We start from the raw sequence: 17,947 nt of genomic DNA, 5'->3' as shown, positions 1-17,947 counted from the left end.
CCCTGAGGCGGACAACTTCAACTTTTTAATATTTCAGTGAATTTAGAGAGGATTTTTGCGGGTTTATGCAAAAGTGAATTAAAAACAGCGAGGATGATATGATAAGATTTGCTTACCTCAGCAAACTCATCCGTATGCATGTAGTTTGTGGATTTTAACTTCTTGTACCCGAGTAATCTTCTCATTTTTCGCATAAAGCACAATTTCACTGGCATTTGAATTTCTCTCTTTCACATACACACACCAGAGTCACTCTTCAGAAGAAGAGAAACCAATTAAATTTTCAATGTTTGCTTAAAAGTGATATAAATCTAATTTAATGGATTCTTCTTACATCTCAATTAGCTACTGTCGGCTAACAGAGAGAGAAAAGATACTTTCGCAAAAAGGAGGGAACTTCATTAAACACCCATTACGGCACTTTTCCAACCACCAGAGCCACCACTTAAATGTTCCCCACTGGCACTTCTTTAATTAAATTCACAATTTCAATCTTTACGTGATTTTCCTTTCTTCCTCTCTTACCACTAAATTGTATGCAACGCGTTTTTTCTTTAAATTCTGGGACGCGAGAAAAATTTTCCTTGTGTACCGGTCGAAGAGCTATTTGGAACTGAAGAGCCGTATAGCCCCTACATCTTCCTCCTTTGGCCATTCCAAATCCCTCCTGTGCCATGTATTTTTGTGGCGGTATGAGATAATAATTCCTCCATGTGTGTCGGCCTCTTCTGTATTTGATGCACTTCACGGGAAGGTTGTGCAGCGCGTCTCCCTCTCTCCCGGGTGCTTTTTGTTGCTTCCACCATGTATGCCAACATGCTAACATAACACCCTCTAACCCCGAGGCGATGGCAATATATATAGGGGAGGGAACTCACAGGGAATTCCTAAATATATTTCACCCCGGGAATGAGTGCAAATTACACTTCTGCAGGGGAATCCATCCTCTCAATATAGCATCTTCCTATCCCTTCATAGTTTTTTTTTCCTTTTCATTGGCTCTTTTTGTGATGAAGACCGTTGCAATCATCCCCGGTGTCCTGAAGATGCAACCCTGAGATTTTTTGGCCAATTTTTTGCCACACAATCTTTCTATCTTAAAATCCTCGCACTTTATACCTGAATCATATCTCACACCATCTTCATACACGCACATCCTAAACCATTCAACCCTCCTCACAACATTCCCTTCAGACTCTCCAGCATACCTACTCCAAAAAATAAGAGACTCTTTTCTGCCAGCACACGCAGAAAAAGAAGAAAAAAATTCACATGAAAAGCAATGAATTAACAATAAAAAGGAATCAGCAGAGAATGGTTTGAAAAGCAATAATAAAATTCCATTTGGTAAGTCAATATTGACGAAAGAAGTTCAGGAGAAAAATTGATTTTTTTCCACCTCATGCATTTGCCAACATTGTTGTATGGGAAAGGGACTCAAATGGCTAGTGACAACAATAAATGGTGCATTAAAAAATATTTACTCAGCTTCCCCGGGAACGACATTCAGCTAGCTCGAGAGATGTTTAGCAGGGGGTGAAGTACATCAACCACAGATCGCAATATTTGCACACGAAAGCAGAAAATTCTTGTGGACACATTTTGGCACCCTCGAGGGGATTTTTGTATCATATTGACATTTTAAGCTACATCTAACTCTCTTATATATAATTCTTTTTGTACCTTCTACCTTATGCTGCATTTTATGGAAAATAAATGCGTATAGAGCCTGGCAATCATCCGCTTAAGATAAGTATTTAATTTTTATAGGATAAAGAGGGGCAAGATTGATTTCATCCTTCACTCAATTCAAACTTTCTTTAATTATGCGACAATTGAGTAATTGATTGAACAGAAAATTGATCAAGCGCTGATCCTAGAAGAAGAAACAACATTTTGTCAATATTCGATCAAATTTCGATCAAAGTTTTAATGAAATAAAATTGACTGAACACTGTCTCAATTATATAATTGATTCAGTATTAAGTCAACTAAAATTATTTGTCTCTAAGTTAATAAATTAATCAGTTAAAATACTTTTTTATGCTTTTTTCGCATATATAAAAAAAAATTTAGCAAAAAGACCTTGAAACTGCAGTGTAATTCAATCTATAAAATATATTCTAAACATTCAAAAAAAGACAAAATCTCATCGCTTTAACAGCATTTATCTTGGAAGCAAAACATCCCCCTTTACAAGATGATCCATCCCTAAAAACGTAAACGAAAGAAGAAAACAACATGCAGCTCTAATCCGGATATGACTAACGCGTACTTAACCCCTCGCCAAAAGGGGGGAAATGGATATATTTTTGCATGGAAGAAAATTTTGCGTAATGCAGAGGGAAAAATGAATTTTATATGAGGCATCTGTCACGTCCTCATCATGATTTTATATACATATAATACTTTTTTACAATCCCACCCACCCACAAACTGTGCAGAAATTGTTTTCTATCCGCGAATGGATGGTATATATTCATGTGTTTGGTTATGAAGATGGAAATATGCATTGAGAAACAAACTGAAAATCATGACTCTGGAACGCTTTTCCCCTTTTTTTTGTGGGGAGTGTGAAAAATCCGCATTTTGACTGTCTCTCTAGGAGGAAAAAACTTCTCACACTTTCCCGTACAAGGATTCACAGGGATATGGTGTTCGAGGAGCTAGAGAGTCAAAGGGTGTATATGGAAAAAAAAGAAGGAAGCTCAGCTGCTCAACTTTCATCCTCACGTTTGGAGCGCGTTTTCGCGCTAAATAAATTATTCATGACTTGTAATTGTTTTAGCGTGTCGTCTCCTTTTGCGACACGACCAAATCTGCTCGTTTTTTCCTTCGATTTCACTCCTCTTCATCTTCTCTTTTTTTTGCTCCCGTGAAGGGATGTAGCTTGAAAAAAAAAGAAAGATGAGCAAAAAAGCACCAAGAAGAAGTCAAATACAGACACCCTTAGTTAAGGATTCACATAGAATGAGAGCTACATGATAGACTGTGGATGTGGGTGAGACAATTGACTGCCAAAAAAAAAAATATTATTATGTACATTCAAATGAGGGTGGAATTTATGCTATGCAGAGTGGGAGTGTTTGGCATATTTAAGGAAATCTGTTATCACATCGTTTTGGGTGTAATTTTTATGTCCTTCAGCTGAAAGGAAATCGTCTAGCAATAAATATAAAGTCGATGGAATTGTTTACTCCCTTAAAAAACTTCGACAATTTGACTGCTTGAAAGCTTTCATTAAGAACTTTTAAAGTATTTTTTTTTAATTAATTTACATTTAAAAAATATATTTCTTGTGAATTTAAAAACAAAATATTTTGTAGCATTTAAGACTTTTTTTTTATCAATAACAATATTGAAAACAATATTGAAATCAAAGAGAAAATCAATTTTAAGAAAAATCGACGGGTTTTTCATGTCTCTGCTATGCTCTGATAAGGGAGAAAGTGTGGGTGTTAAAAATCCAATTACATGAAATAAACAAAGACGAAAAGCCCAACACCCTTTCGGACACTGATAAATTCAGGCAAATATTGATAAAAATGGAAATGATGCGCCATAAATCAGTAAACGAAAGATTTTTCTTTTGGGGTAAAAAATAAAAGAAAAATATTTGCACATTGATTCCCGCATCAACTTCTTTGCATATTAAGAGGTATAGTAGGTAGAATAACTCCCCTAAGTTGATGTCCTTTTTGATTGATTCCTCCCCCGAGAGTCATATTTTGGGGGGGATTCTCTATGCGATATACATAACATACAAAAGCAAATGGCTCGTGCCTAATTTATGCAAATGTGCAAAGTGAGATAAAATAGAATATATACAAAAAAAAACATCCCTCCTAACTTTTTTTATCGTGTTCTTTAGAAAAATCTGTATAAATTCTCCTGGCTTCATTTTTTTAAAGGAGCTCCATGAAGGTTTTTTAGTAATTTAAAGAAAATAATTTGAGATATTTTATTTGTAAATTAGAAGCACGTGTTTTTTGTTTATCTTATTCTTCAAGAGTGTTTTTCATCAAATTTCCGTTTATGCCGGAAAAATCAAATCTCCCAAGAAAAAAACAACGAGCCATGCGGGGGAAGTTTTCCTGAAGAGGTCATAATTTCGTGAAACTTGACATCCTCTTGAGAATATTGAAAATTTTTCCACTGGGAATTGCAATTGGATATTTGAAGAGTCTCTCACAGTTAATGGTTTTCTTCTTCCATGCAATAACTTTATGTACTACGGCAAATGGCAAAAATAGCAATTTCCCTTTGCTTTTTGGACGGATGAAAATGGGTGGGAAATTTTCTTGCTATACATCGCCGGATAATGAGCATCTGAAGAGAAAATTTGTGTACTGTGCATGCGGTGAATTTCTGCAAAAAGGCAAAGAACGTTGTTTTCTCTGTTAGTTTAGTTGCTAACCCAAACCTCCTCCGCGTGAGTCGCTCATAGGAGGAGGATGCAGAGAAGGAGGGGGGGTATCTGGATGCCTTTTGTGCTTCATCCACAATGATGCTTCCAACGGAATATGGTACTTCCGTCGCAACATTTCCGACTGGCGTCACACACACAATTTCACCCAGCATCCATGAGATTCTTCGCATCATTCACGACGACGTGGCGGAGTGATGCCTTTTGGTTAGGGAAAATCATTGAGCAAATATCTTCTCAATTTATATTTATCAAAGTGTGGTGAATGTGCCAGGAAAGGCGGAAAAGACAGCGGGAAAATTTGTATACAAACTTATTAAAAGATGGAAAGGAAAATACATAATAACGATGGAAGGGAGCCAAACTTTCCCTCCCATTTTGCAACCACTTATATCACAATTAATTATCCTCGTGCTTACATTTTATTTTGTTTGCTCTTGCACGAGATTCTTTTCCCATACAAAAATTGCAAAATGTTCTTTGATGTATTTGGTTTGAATAAAAGAAAGAGAAATTAAAATGAGTTTGGTTGTGCCTCAAAATGAATAAACTCCTTTACTATATCTATATAATAAAGAAAGGTCTGTTTGTTGATAATCGTCGTTCCGACTTTTCTATACAAATCCACACCGTTTGACCAATCGCGATGAAATTTGGTACAGAGGCCCCTTATAACAGGCGGTTTCAGATGGCCGTATTCATTTTCCCCCCAAAGCCCCCCTTCAGGTAGCCCCCATAGAGATTTCATGCAGTTTTTGCAAATTTTTGAATTTGGCGCCTAAAGTGTTGTATGAAAATGATTTCTTCTCTTTGCAATTTTTCTTCTTTTTCGTTCGATGAGAGCTTCCCATAAAGAAAGGCCTGTTTGTTGGTAATCGTCGTTCCGACTTTTCTATACAAATCCACACCGTTTGTCCGATCGCGATGAAATTTGGTACAGAGGCTCCTTATAACAGGCCGTTTCAGATGGCCGTATCCATTTTCCCCCCAAAGCCCCCCTTCAGGTAGCCCCCATATAAAGTTCATGCAGTTTTTGCAAATTTTTGAATTTGGCGCCGGGAATGTTGTATGAAAATGATGTCTTATCTTTGCAAATTTTTTTTCCGGGATTGATATGTGGCCCTAATCTACCTTTAAATCATCACAATTTATTTTCTCTCTAAAATTTGCGCGAAGCGCAACAAATCCCCGCGAAGCGGGGCGAGGTAAATTGGAGCGAAGCGACAATTTACCTCGTACTGTGTTATTTCTTATATTTTATACACGCAAAATAATAAATACAAAAAACCACACAGCTCGTGCTGCTATAAAATTTGATTTTCCACCAAATATGTGGTGCCACAGTGTGGACATAGTGAAAATCTCCCACAAATATTGGCATTTAGTGAGGAGGAGGGACTGTTTGTATTTGTTGGGATTGATGCTCTCTGTGGCTTTAACTATATAGTAGTGGAATCATTGGCTCAAATTACATAACCCACGTTTATAGTAGTATCAAATTAAGTTCATAAATTTTATGTTTAGAGGCTACTTTTTGGTTCCGCCTCTACCCTAGCCAAAATATAATTTTGTGAATATTAGGCAAACAAATTAATGCACAATTTGTGTTTATTTTGAGGACCTCTGTGTGGTTGAATCAATACCCTTTTTTGCCCACAAAATGCACAGAGAAGACCCAAAATTAATTCCAAATACGTGCATGATTTTCATTTCTGTGTGCGCTTCTCAACTGGAGCGAGCACGTTTCAAGGATCCTCTGCCCTGAGAAATTGTCTTCCGTTCTTAATTATTATAATTGGATGGAGTCTTTGAGAATTGTGTGGCATTCAATTGCCCAGGATATTTCCTGAATATTGCCTTTTACGTTTATGCGAATTAAGAAGAAATACAAATTAGAAGAATATTTAATAAATTCGATTTTCTCTCAAAGAGAATAATTCTATGGGGAAAAAAAGTTGAATAAACATCGAAAGAGGAGAAATGCGCCAAGGAAGAAAAAAAGCGGAGGGAAAACTCATTTCCACCGCACAGTGATAAGTGCAACCCCAAAGGGCATCGTATATTTATTCTGCCACACCCCCAAACAAGCCCCTAAAAATGCTTTGGCAGTGCATTTTTTTGCCATAATGACGATAAAAGTATATGCAGATGAGTTGAATGTGTTTGCATTTTGTGTACAAAATGCAATCTCCGCGATGCAATTTCCCATGAAAAATTTTTTAGCTGTTACACATGATTTCACAGGGAGTGTTTGGATGGAGGCGCAGACACACCCCCGCCGCACGAAACATGCTCTATCTACGGTTAATAAAAAGCATTTTGTTGTGTTCTAAATTTGATTTTTGTGCACAAAATATTTTACGCACACCCCCGCCACGCTGTGAAATGTGCGAATTAAATGGATTTTTCTGCCAATTAAATGTGCACAAAAAAATCCTAATGAAGATTGTCAGAAATCTAATTTAAATAACCCTCAGGGAATTTTTTTTAGGGATTCAAATTTAATTCATATATGTGTTTGTATTTTAAAAGCAAAGACATGTGAACACAGACACATAGCGGGGGGGGGGGCAGGGGGTAAATATGAGGTGAATGGGTGAGTGAGTACTTAAAATGACTCACTAAAGATCATCATTAATTAAATAGAGTGAATTAAATTTTCCTCTGGTGAAGGAAACTTTTCTTTGTATACAAATAACTTTTCTCATAACCATGTTGTGCTGTAAATCTGTCTTGATGGCTTTCTCTCCTCCCTTCACACCCAACACTAATTATTCTGACGTGCACTCGACGTGATTGCCACAACCCAGACAACACAACCATCCCCATGCCTTCCCTGTCCCACAGAGACTTCCCTTGTGAGATGAATCTTTAAGGACTCTCTGTCCTCCAGCAATCTTCAAAATCGAACGAGACAGCGCACAAGACATCTTATAAATCCCACAAAGAAACAAAGTCAAAAGACAAAAGAACAAATAAAAGGATAACAAACACACGCGGTGGTGTGAAAGTGCAAATGAGTTTAAATATAAACTCTGCATGATCTCATGAGGAATATATAATTGATTTTGTACTATATGGGGTATATAAAGTTGAGAAATAAATTGACTTACAAACTTGAAAACCATATTCGCGAAATTGCATTAACACCACACAAGAAATTGGATAACAGAGCGAATGGATGTCGCGCGAGAGCTTCTCAAGGAAGATTTTCTCTGCCCTTCATTCTACAGAGATCTCACATATAATACCGTGAAAACAACAAGGAAGAAACTAAGTAAATGAAATTTGCAGTTTATTCCACACTTTGTAACTTTATTTTATAAACCATCATCCACCATGTTGAGCTGTTAATTCAAATATTTTTCTCTCATTTAATGGATAAGTAGTTTAAAGGAAAGTTATTGAGAGATAAGGGAGGTTTTCTTTTTAATTAATTTCCATGGTGAAAATAATTTTATTTTAGGGGGCTTTTAAGTGAGAAAGAAATAGTTTAAATTTGTGGAATTTTTCTTTTGAAAAATATCAACGACTGGTAGTTATAGGTAATTCTTAAAACCTTCTTCTTTAATAAAATTTTACCTGTAAAAGAGTTTTTCATGCTACTCAACTAATTTAAGCACCACCACCAGGCGTCTCCATCTCACAAGTTTCTATCCTCTTTAATTAATTTTTCTCATTAAATTAAGAGAAAATTCTTAAATAAATTCCTGAATAAAATTTTTAAGATATCCCAAAAAGGACTCTATTTCCACAATTTTTTTTACTCTTTCAATATTCTTTCCGTCTTAACTTGAGCCTTCATTTCAATTTTTCAATTTACTAGAAAAAAAAACTTTTTCCTCACCCACAATTTAAAGGACATTGGGATTTTTTCTTTCCAATCTACCCTTCAATCACAGTCCGGCTTTTGCAAGCTCTACGATAAAAAAAATTCTCTATTATACCAAATTCAAATCAATGTGGAAATATATTCTGCTGCGAAAATCGCCCTAGAGAAATGGAAAATTCAAAAGATGTGGGTACAAGAAGAAAAATGTAGTGAGTTGTTATTGTTTTCCCATTTCTTTCGCTTCTTTTTTTTTCATCCACACAGTATTGGCAAATGAAACTGAGCATAGATAATGTATCAATAAAAGTTTGTAAACTTTTTTCCCCCATGTTGAGGTTGTATTTTGGTGCGAGAGCAAAATTTATAGGAGATAAGGAATTTGTAAAAGTTTTAGTTTTATTGCATGGCTGTTATCGTCAATGTTTGGCGCGTTTCTCTTGTAGACGTCGCCACAAGAGAACTCGCCCTGTGCCACCCACTAACCCCTCTTCCCCCTAGGAAAATCCCTCAAGGGGTAGATTTTGAATGAGGTAGAAGGGGTTGTGGTAGAAGATGGAGTTTGTCTATTTTTCAATGTTTGCCTCCCTTTTATCCCATGAATGAATCAAAGAGAGACCTCCCCGCATAAAGCACGAATGAGGGGATGGGGGGGGGGGAGGAAAGCAAATATAAATCAGATGGAGGAGAGTAAATAATAATGAGATAATAATTGAAGAAATTGGTAAACAATAGAAAGACCACAACGATATGTATTTGGAAAGTGGTGTACGTTTGTTTGATTCATGTGGCAAACAGTTGGTTAAAATATTCGGAATCTTTCTAAAATATTCTCTTTAGTGGAAAAGTGAAGAATATCCTCAAATTCGCAATATTTTTTGTCAATTAAAAGCATCTTCCTAAAAATTTTTAATACCTTTTAAATTCCATTCCTACAAACACCCCACAAGAATTTCTTTGTAGATGCTGTAAATTTTACAAATATCTTTTGTAATAAATTTTCTTTTGGCAAAATGGGGAGAATAAAAAAAATCCGCAAATAAATTCAAACACATGGAGAGATAATGGACGAGAAGGGGATGTGGCAAGTAGAAGGATGAGCCGAGAGGGATGATGGTGAAGCATGTTCCACGTGAGAGAAACATGTGGAGCAAATGGGGGTTAATTGATACGAGTTTAGTTGCATAGATGGTGGGCTATTAGCGTTGATTTATTGGCTCCACATGAGAATCCTCGGGGCCACTCAGCCTGCCCCCTCCGCACAGGCCCCGCTCAACAAACCCCACGCAATAATGCGGGCACAGACGAACCCGCACGGGGGTGTAAAGACAAAATAATTATGGCAATAATTCTGGGATTTTTTCTCCTATATTTTTTTCCTCCTTATCGCGAGCGCTTCTTTTTTTTTGCCTTATCATCCATGCTCGCACCGTAATGATGACACTCAGCTTTCCGTGTAGATCACCCCCAATGAATGCTTGATGGTTACCCACGTTGGGATATTGCACCCATAAAAGAAACTCAATTTGCATCTCCATCTCCCCATGGTGGCCTTCAAGGGCAATTCTTGGGGCTTTCATGATGCGAGGGAAAGCGGCATAGAAACTCCCACGCAAGCCATTTTCTCTCCATCCTCCCGCAAGAAGCAAAAACTGCGATGCCACGCATCATCATCATCATCATGAGTGCCTGCCACACTCTTCCGTCGATATGAATCCATATCGGTGGTGGCAAAGATGATGGAGTTTGGTGGCCTAAGTCAAGCAAAGGATGGAGCCGTTCTTGTGCCTCCTCCAAACAAATTGATGTGAATATTAAGAGATTGATTTTAGCAGCCGATAAGCGATTTTCAACCTCAATTTTTATACGTGCTCCCAACCATCACATCTGCTCACGCAAAATAAATCTTTCTTTTTTTTGCAAAGAAATTGTAAAAAGAAATGTTGAATATGCAATAAAAATAAATTCAATATTTTATATAAATTATATTGCTTGAAATAATTGATTTGGTGATGTTAGACATTTTTCATGGGATTTTACAGAAGAATTGAAGGAGAAGAAGAGCTAAAATGCAAATCTACCAACTACTTTAGAATGGAATTTCTCTTCTGAAGAGAAGGAGGATGCTCACCTCAATGGAATTTCCATGAAAGTTGTGTTTTGAAAGCTTTTGCATTACGAAGGGAGTCAAATTGATTCAGGCATTTGCCATGTGAGAATCTCCCGTGAGCAATTTTCACCCACTCAACACCATCACAAAAGGCACTCGACTCATTTCAAGGAGTGGAAATACCTTCGATGGCACAAGGAGTGACTTGTATGTGAGAATTTTGAGGTAATGACTGTACATGAGGATTGAACTTTTCTTGTTCGACATTTAGTTGCTTCTTCGCACTATAAATCCCTCACTGTATTACATTTTCACATAGTAGGTATCTACTTGATTAAATCTCATTCAGCACGTGTGTATGTACGTAAGTATGTAGTATGTTGTAGCATATAGAATGTGAATGGAAAGTCAATCTTAACGCGTCTAGTTATAAGAATTGGTATCCCACAATGTGTAGAAAGTTTATGCGTTACAATTAGATTCAAAAGTTTTAGAAATAATATCATCGATATTTATCTGAATATAAGATATTCAGATTTTTCAGGAAAAGCAATATTCGAATATATTCATTAAAATTAAAATAATCGGCAAAATCTCATAGATTGTACATGTACACATAGAGAATACACAAACTCAATGGCAAATTGTAAATAGAGTCATATGGGGTGATTTTATAATATAACGAACGTAAGACAGACAATGTACTCACCCCCAGCCGTTGCCGGGAGCTCTGCTCTCACATCGTTGATTTGAAGGCTTCCCACGTTGGTGAGAGGGCTTCCTCCGGATGAGAGATTAGCTGAAAAATGAATCGAAATAGAGTATTAGTAGTATACATGATGTTCGCTGTTTGAAACTAAAAAAAAAACTAAAAGATGTAATCAAAAATTTTCCACCACTAATAGTTGGTGTTAACCACGAAGTGGAACACCAACTATTTCTCCCTCCGCCAGTGTGCAGGGAAAATTGACACGAAAGGATGGGGCAAAAGTGTCGTGAAAGTCGAGCGAATTCAATTGAATGTGAAGGACTTTTGTGTGCCTTTTCATTTACCACATTTCTTGCTATAGTCAATGAGATTCTGTGCAATGCATAATCAATTATTTTGCATGGATCATTATATGATTTTTATGCTCATTCTCTGTAGATTGGAAAATTTACTAAAAATTTACCGCTAAAAATGTTGTAAGAATTTTTTATTCTCATTTATTTGCTTTAATTTTTGACTCTTTTATGAATGTTTCTTTTTATAATAAAAATTAAGAAATTTTTGGAATTTTAAAAAATAATTGTAAGATTTTATAAAACTTTTATTGAACCCTTGTCTTCCCTAATTGAAAATTTGAAAGAAACTACAGTCAGGTATTGGTTAACGTCGCATGGGATATACTCTTTCCACCCATTAATAATAATGAGTGGAAAGAGTATATCCCATGCGACGTTAATCAATACCTGACTGTAATTTCTCTCCATCTTCTAATATTTATTTAAAAGAAATTTTAAAAAAATCTTTCCTGAGAAGGTAAATTTTTACAGAGTTCAGAGAATACCTAAGTTAAGAAATTCGCATTTTAAAAGCCCGTAAAGTCTTTTGCGTCGTGGTTTTCCTGTCTTGCACATCACGTCGACTTTTTACCTCGCACAGCAAATGCCTTGAATGTACCTACATTAAAACAGCAAAGATTGGAGCTACCTATCTGGCAAAATTGACGCGAATAGACAATTTCGTGGAATCGTGACAATGTAGGTGAATACCCTGCTTTAGCACAAAATGTTACCCACTATCGTGCACCACACCCCCCGACGAGCACAAACTAAATGGTTGTGGTCGAGCGAGAGGGTGCTCAATGGTGGCTTTTCCACGGTAATTTGACCCATAAATCGACGCCTTGTTAATCCGCCCAAAGGGATGAAATGCCATCCAAAATGTGGCCCAGGCGAAGGGATTCTTTTACAACCACCTTCCCCTCTGCAAAATGTTCTTCCTCGGCAAAAAAGCCACAAGGCACCACAGCCACAATTACACAAACCAACCCGGGTGGTGCCCGTACCGCGAATCTCCGTATTTATAGGGAGCATAGGGGGAAAAGGTAATCCAGAGAGAGAGAGCCAGAGAGAGAGCTAAGCCAGTGGAGTGGCTCAGCAAAATTCACATTAATCATTTCGGATTATGCGGTTGCATATTCAATAAATCCGCAAATTCAATGACGCTCCCGGCGCAATTTTTGCACGCGCCCCATTCAATAGCCCCTTCCCTCTTCAATGGGGTTCCACAATTTCCTATTCCCACACCGTTCTCACTGTACGTGGGGTGGAAAATCCATATGAGACGGATTATCGCAATAAAGAAAAGAGCTGTGTGCGATGAAGGTGATTTTCCGGGGGCGTGGGTTTATTATTAAACTTCATCGCAGGGGTTCTTCTCACACCTTCATCCCTTTTCTGTGCTTTTCTTTTTTGCAGAACATCTGCAAAATATTAGCGATAGATTTTCTTTTACGCCTTTTTTCGTAGATTTTACTTATTTTCTGTGTATTTACGGTTTTATTGTAAAAGGAGTAAATTCGTTTTCTTTCTAAACTATTGAGACATTATTGGAAGATTCGATGATACATTAAAAAAAAATCTATAGGGTAAAAAAAATGAATAGACTCCTTCTGCAATTGATCATCCATCCAATATCAATAAAATCAAATTTCTTTTATGGAAAATATTAGGTAAATCACTTTTTTTTAACTTTCGAAGCTAACAAATGAAAAATTTATGATTTTCTCATTAATCAAATTAGCAATTTTAAAAATTCATTAGATTTTGTCTTTGAATCTGCTTCTCCTTACCTTTTGAAAGGTAACAAAGTCATAAAAATTTTGCCACATACCATACAAGAAGTCACCTCTTCCATGCAAGTTTCGTGATGCTCGAATTTTCCTATATGCTTCATGGGTGCCAGGAAGTACGTGCGCTGTCAATGTGGATTAACATTTTCCTTCCTATTTAGGGGTGAAAAAAGTTCCTTTTTTCGGGAAGTCTGGGAGGATGATTTTTCTGTGCAGCCTCGCATGGGATTTGTGAAATTCACAGAGACATGTGAAGGAACAAATTAGACGAAATTCAGTGTGTTTTGGTTGCTGGATGGGCGTGCAACTTTTGACCATTGTGTGGTCTTCGCCATCGCTGCTGATGTTGGTGGTTAAGGGGGGTGGAGAGGGAAGAGAAGGAGAAACTTCCGGGGGTTGCAGATGGGAAAAGTTTCTATGTCACTCGGTCGTTTTTCTCCCCCGCGTGCCACCTGCTTATTGCACACTTTTTTTCTTCTTTTCACACATACACAATGTTGCCTATAGCACAACATCTCTTCACCCAACCCCCACCCGGATGGAAAATGTTGTCAATGAATGTATTTCCGAGTGATTTTATCACACCATAAATTTTTTATCACTCCATGTCCGTTCTCTCTTTGAGGGCAAATCATTAAAGCTGCCACACATTTCGCTCTTTTTCGTTTCGTTTTTTTTTTAGCTGTGATTCTTTCTTAAAAGAAGCACAGCTTCTGTGTACACTCTAAAATGCAAAGTCGTCAGATCGGGCTCAAACTTGGGATGAGCACGAATTAGAGTCCCCACATTCCAAAAAACGTATGCGCCAAAAATTGGTCCGGCCGGCCGGAGTATAACGTTAAATTGCGAGAGAACGGTAATAGATAGAAACTTGCGGTAAACGGCAAAGTTCATATATCAGGTGGAAGACATCCGATTATGAAGTCATATCCAACCCCCCACCCCCGCGTCCGCCATTTTGAATAACCTCAAAATTTTGTTTTCGCTATATCTCAGTCACTATTATAGCTAGAGATCTGAAATTTTGATATGTTGTAGGGGCCATCAAGACCTTTCCAACGATACCTCATTTTCAAAAATCGGCCAAGCCGTTTAGCCAATATGGCCGCCACAATTTTTCATCGAAAATCGGCCATAACTCGAGAACGGCTTGACCGATTTTGATCAACTCGGGCTCAAATGAAAGATATTAATGAGCCCTACAACTGCTCGGAACATTGAAAGTTCAAAAAATGACCGCAAGTGGCGCTAAAATCGAAAACAAAATTTTCGATGAGTTTTCGATGAATATCTCGAGCACCGCTTTATAGAATTGCTTCAAATTTTGATATGTTATAGTTGACTATAGTATCTATCACCATGCCAAAAATGAAGAAAATCTATGTAGCCGTTCCGGAGATATCGCGTTTTAAAGTTTACATGTCATATCTTGAGTTGCATAAGTCCATATTTATATACACATATAAAATAAAATAAAATATATATATAAATGCATAGATATATACATTATATATATACATATAAAAATGCAAAGATAAATATATATAAACTGCAAAGATAAAAATTAAATATAGCATGGATGGAATAGTATAAAGCGAAAGGACGGTAAGTAAAACTTACGGGCTGTGATTCTTTCTTTGTCAGTGAAATGTGAAATTGACGGAAAATTGAGGATGGGCAAATTTTGAGGAAGGCTTTCTCGCGTATCGAATCACAGCCAACGCCCACGATTAAGGCTTTTTACAAAATTTCTGAGCGTTGGCTGTGATTCGGTGCGCGAGAAAGCCTTCCTCAAAATTTGCCCATCCTTAATTTTCCGTCAATTTCACATTTCACTGACAAAGAAAGAATCACAGCCCGTAAGTTTTACTTACCGTCCTTTCGCTTTATACTATTCCATCCATTTTTTCCCCCATTGCTACCACCACCACCCGCTGGAGAGAAGCGTCCATCCAGAACTTTATTTGTTTCTTCAGCCTCGATTTTCGTCATAAATGTGCGAATCCATGTCCTCTCAAGCCATTCTTATGTGTATGTCCTCTACGTTGTCCCGAATGCGAAATGAAAGCAAAAGCAATCATCTGAAATACATATTGTGCACACATACAGCAGGGCATGAAGAAGATTCTCGCCACCCTCCCATGTCCATGGAGAACGGCTCCTCATCTTGCCACATTTATGCCAATCTCGGGGTGCAGAAGAAAGAAGCATGGAGCAAAGTGTATGAACAAATTTGATGTGTGTGTCAGATAAGTCCTTCCTGATTATCTTCAACCAAACACACTGTCCCTTTTGGGACTACACCCACCCACCCACACACTCACTCCTACCCCTCTATCATTTGCTTGTCAGAGGCTCTGTGCAAACTTCTACCCAAGCTTTGTAGACATTTGATGGGAATCTTCATTCTCCTTGATGGTAAATCCTCCTTCCCGTTCAAAGGACATTCTTCCACACTGTTTTGTGCAAAGAGATTAAAAAGTGCCAAAAGGCGCCACAACTTCTCAATCTCGTTAAATTTTTATCTCCCACATTTACACGGAAAACTTAAACACTTTTCCACCGAAAGGAGAAAGAAAAATATATACATACTTACATAGTTTGAAAGTAGCGGGAGAAAACGGGATGAAATTATCATGAATAATAATATCAGTTAAATGATGAACAAAGAAATAATTTTTCACTTGAAAATCTTTTGGTAATAGGAAAATTTATCATACTGTAAGAACCCAATAGGGGCCCCCAAGTCGCTATGGGGCGACTTAACCTAAATTGATCGGACTTCGGGCCACGTGGCCGCCAACCCAACCTCACTCTCCGACGGCCCGAACATGACTGAACTCGTCGGCGATCGGCCGATCGATATTATCGATCGGCAGATCGACGACTGTTCGATTAATTTAAATTCGAATAAATTCGTTGGGTCGAGGCGCACCCGAAGAACACCGGGGTGTTTATTTGATGATTTTGGGCCAATAAGAGGATTTTCAGACTCATCAGTATCGCCCCCCCCCCCCCTCTTATGCGATTCTTACAATACCCTACACATTTTTGCCATAAAAGAACTCGCAATGTAGCAAATTTTCCGTTTGAAATAGGAAATGGTTTTTCCTGGAAAATTTCACTTTATATCAACTTTGAGCCATATAATTGATTGAGTTTTGAGAGAAAGTTTAGCCAACCCGCACCTTCCCTCGAGAGTGAGAGAAAGGATATAAATGCGTATAAATTCACTCCTTGAATGACTCACTATGGGGCTTACATGAGGGAAGATGAGAGAGGGTTGGTTCTCGCAATGGCGAAAGTTTCTCAAGTTTAAATTTATAGATTAGGGGAGCCCTTTTAGAGCCTGGAGCTGTTTATGGGTCGTATTTGTCGTCATTTGGGTGACCTTCTGTCCTTTGTTGCGGCCCCCGAGAAGCCCCACCACAACCCTTCAATATTTTCTCTAGAAGAGAAAGAACCCAAAAATCCTTTCTGTCTAATTTAGATTACTGTGTAGGCGGATAATTTGTACGTACATATTGTTGTCTAATTGTTGCGTTATGCGTGTATTTACAGAGTTTCTTCTTCAACACATCCTTACGATGGATCGTTGATTGAGGATTCCTCCACACCTCGAAAAGCATGTGGGTGGAAGTGAAGAGAAATTACCGCGCGCATCAATTGAGTGTGGATTTAATTTTGCCACAGAGTTGGGGGTGGGAATTTCATGTCACAAGCAGTTGGAAGTTTGTAAATAGATCAGGTGGAATAAATCACCACAATGGTGTGTGAACAGGAAGAGAGAAAGGATCCCTTTGTCTTTAGGCACAGAAGGATGAGTGGATACATGAAAAAGGCGGGAAAAGCTCTTCTTCTGCGGTGCATTTCACGTGGAAAATTCCTTTAGAAAGTATATACTGGATGGAATAAATACGCGTCATACGCGCGCCCAACAATTCCAAAGAATTTTCTTCATTCTTTTACGGATCCCCACTGTAATAGTTCTTCTAGACTAGTTCTAGAATAGTTCTAGACACCACCAATGTCTTGTCCTCTCAAGGTGGTGGGAATATTGGGGGCAACTTATGAAGAGTTCCGCATATTTCCATAAGGACTTTTCATGTGTAAATCCCACCCACACCCCCCTAAGTGACGGAGACAAAAGTCCCTGACACTTTCTCGCCAACCCCCTCCCCCTACCTTCACCCCGCAGCAGGAGACGATGGATGATGATGAAGAACGAGAAAAAGTCACAGGCTAGTGGCAAAATATGCCGGCACAATGAAAACTTTTGCACATTCAACCAAAACTTTCATCCACTTGTTTTTTCCACGCCCTTTACCCCTCCTCCCACCCAAAGGGGTGGAAAGTCCAGAAAGGTGGGAAAATCCGTATAATTTTATTTAAAAGAAATTGTGGGAACTTTTCTTGCTTTCATAAGTCTGTTTTTTTTTTAACATTGAGAAATGGTACATAACACACAGGAATGAATTTTTACGTAATGAGTAATTTAATAAAATCAAGATCAGATGAAAAAAGAAAACCACAAAAATTGACTTTTCAATGAAATTCAATTTATTCCTTTTTCATTAATATTTTTTCCTTCATCAAGTCAAAAGTATTACAACGTAACACGTTATCTGTTACCTTAATTCTGCTTTTTTGCAAATTTTTTTTTATTATCATCATAATTATAATAATAAAATAATATTTATAATAATAATTAATTAAAATGTAACAGGCCACTGAATAAATTGTAA

General features: G+C 37.6%; 1 protein-coding gene across 4 annotated transcripts in view; it reads right to left on the bottom strand.

The window, feature by feature from the left end:
* Positions 1–17,364, bottom strand: part of LOC129793109 (EGFR adapter protein-like) — a 90,393-nt gene extending 73,029 nt beyond the window's left edge. For 2 of the 4 annotated variants that reach the window (XM_055832754.1, XM_055832758.1), the window contains exons 1-2: positions 15,799–17,364; positions 11,075–11,164 (exon numbers count right to left, since the gene is read on the bottom strand). The gene's annotated coding sequence lies outside the window, so the exon portion shown is untranslated. Of the gene's footprint in view, positions 1–11,074; positions 11,165–13,243; positions 13,899–15,798 lie in introns of those variants that run through there. The other 2 variants (XM_055832756.1, XM_055832757.1) reach the window with 1 other exon arrangement.
* Between the last annotated feature and the right edge of the window lie 583 nt (positions 17,365–17,947).

Source organism: Lutzomyia longipalpis, chromosome 3, assembly GCF_024334085.1.
Source record: "Lutzomyia longipalpis isolate SR_M1_2022 chromosome 3, ASM2433408v1".
NCBI classification, from domain to species: Eukaryota; Metazoa; Arthropoda; class Insecta; order Diptera; family Psychodidae; genus Lutzomyia; species Lutzomyia longipalpis.
Note: the sequence above shows the minus strand (reverse complement) of the source record. Positions and strands in the feature narration are given on the sequence as shown.